This window comes from Octopus bimaculoides, chromosome 6 (genome assembly GCF_046866305.1).
Source record: "Octopus bimaculoides isolate indiv1 chromosome 6, ASM4686630v1, whole genome shotgun sequence".
NCBI lineage: Eukaryota > Metazoa > Mollusca > Cephalopoda > Octopoda > Octopodidae > Octopus > Octopus bimaculoides.
The window spans coordinates 118,119,155-118,121,654 of NC_142933.1; the positions used below are offsets into that span (position 1 = coordinate 118,119,155).

Consider the following 2,500-nt stretch of genomic DNA (forward strand, 5'->3'; position numbering starts at 1 on the left):
TTAATTTCTAAATATTCATATCAGCCCGTCTGTGCTTGCATATGTATCTATATAAGTGTGTGTGTGTATACACATACACATACATATATGTATTTGTGTATACATATATGTGTGTGTGTGTGTGTGTGTGTGTGTGTGTGTGTGTGTGTGTGTGTGTGTGCGTGCGCGCGCGTGTGGATGTGAGTGTGTGTGTGTGTGTGTGTGTGTGTGTGTGTGAATATTGGTGTCAAAGAAAATAGAGTTTAGTACTCGAATCCCAAGTTTACACTGAAACATTCTTTTGAAGTAGGGAAAAGCTTTACAAATCGGTATTCTGCGTTTCAAGTAGCCCTTCGTCAGACAAAATTTATTATTCAGAATAATACACGTTTTCAGAATAGTTTGTCTGCTGAGCAGTTACGCGAGACCCAGTTACGTGAGACCCGGAATGACGGTTTGTTTTCAGCCTCAATAAAATGTGTGTGTGTACGTGTATGTCTGTGTACCTGAATCTGTTTGTCTATCTATCTATCTTTCTCTCTCTCTCTCTCTTTCTCTCTCTCTCTCTCTCTCTCTCTCTCTCTCTCTCTCTCTCTCTCTCTATATATATATATATATATATATATATATATATATATCTTTATATGTGTGTGTATGAGATAGAGAGAGAGAGAGAGAGTGTATGCAGGTTTATAAATGTAGGTATATACTCATCAATGTGTAATATTATCTTCTTTCATGAATTTTTTTTACTTCTTTTTCTAACTTTTTAGGTTTCAAGTGCAAAACCAACGGAAAGTACCAAAAAACAAAAAAACAAAAAAAAAAAAAAAATAAATAAAATAAAATAAAATGAAAGAAATACGAAAAAAAGAGAAAAACGTGGAATATTTTTAAATCTCGTAAAAAAAACCTCCCACAACTTAGAATAAAATAAAACAAAAAGATGAAATATTTTATTTACGAATATAATTTGGAAGAATTCCCAGGAAAATTATAACTAAGATCTGCCGTAAACATACTTTGGAATATGTACCAGGACTAATCTACCTTGTATCGTCTACATAAAGAATTCCCAGGAAAATTATAACTAAGATCTGCCGTAAACATACTTTGGAATATGTACCAGGACTAATCTACCTTGTATCGTCTACATAGAGAGATACATACACATTCACACGCGCGCGCGCAATATATTTATATATATATATACACACATTCATAAATACTATATGTATATATATAAAAATATATATATATTATATATATGTAGATATACAGTTGTCTTTTTATATAGATACATAATTTTGTGTGTGTGAGTGTGCTTGTGTGTGTGTGTATAAATAAATATATATATATGTATGTGTGTATATATATATATATATATATAAATATAACGCAGTCGCAACTACCTGGTTATTCTCCGTTGAGTAAATTACCCACAAAAGCAACAACAATGGTAAAAGCAAAAATATATAAATCAAAAGAAGAATACTAAAAGAAAAACAAAACAAAAAAACTCGCATTGAGAAGGATAACCACAATTGCATCAGCAGCAGCAACAACAAAAACAGCAGCACCGGCTGAAGCGGTAGCATCAACAGGAACTGTGACTGTGACGACACTACAGCTGTAGCACAAACGCAAGTAAGACGACCGAACGACAAGAGGAGTACCACTGCCACCGCCACTGCCAACCCATCCTACTACTACTACTACTACTACTACTACTACTAGTAGTAGTATGAATACTAGCAACGACGGATTTCGTTGCAGTAGTAAAACAACAAAAATATTTACTATATAAACAAACAATGCCAACCAACAAAAGCATAGTGGTGATTCGAACCATGAAGTTTAAACTCTGAAAATCCTGTATAACGAGAAAGTTAATCATTGTTTTCATGTAGATTGGATGTCTGCTACTGTGTCATCATCGCATCCGCCTGCATCCACGTGTGTATATTATAAGTCTTATACAACATCGATACAGACATACATACACGTTTGATATACCTGTCGGTACCATACACAAGAAGATATACCATCAAAAATTAATTTACATATATATATATATATATATATATATATATATATATAAACATACATTCATTCATTCATTCATTCATACATACATACATACATGTCAAAATAGAGAGAAATTAGATAGTTTAAAGAGTGATTTTAAGACATCTTGGAGTAATGCTAGAGTTTCTTGCAGAAGAAAGACATAGCTTGTGGTACTTTCTAGAAATCACAAAGAAATGAACGACATCGGATAAGCGAACGTTTGCTCTCATCAATTCAAGAGGCGTGAGCGTATGTGCTTGTGTGTTTCTGAGTATGTGCGTGCGAATGTGTGTATTTGAGTGAGTGTGTTTGTGTAGGAGTGTACATATATATGTGTGTGTGTGTGTGTATTCCAGTGTGTTTGTGAGTATGTGCTTGTGCGTGTATGTGAGCCTGTGCAGACGAACGTAGGTAGGTACAGATTTGCATTTCGATATGCGTGTGTCTGAGT

General features: G+C 34.0%; 1 long non-coding RNA gene across 1 annotated transcript; it reads right to left on the minus strand.

The window, feature by feature from the left end:
• Positions 1-944: 944 nt before the first annotated feature.
• LOC149135390 (uncharacterized) lies at positions 945-1,187 on the minus strand. The gene is made up of 2 exons (XR_016242413.1): positions 1,120-1,187; positions 945-1,029 (listed from the first exon to the last, which is right to left on the minus strand). It is a non-coding gene; the product is annotated as an uncharacterized LOC149135390 (long non-coding RNA).
• Positions 1,188-2,500: the final 1,313 nt, after the last annotated feature.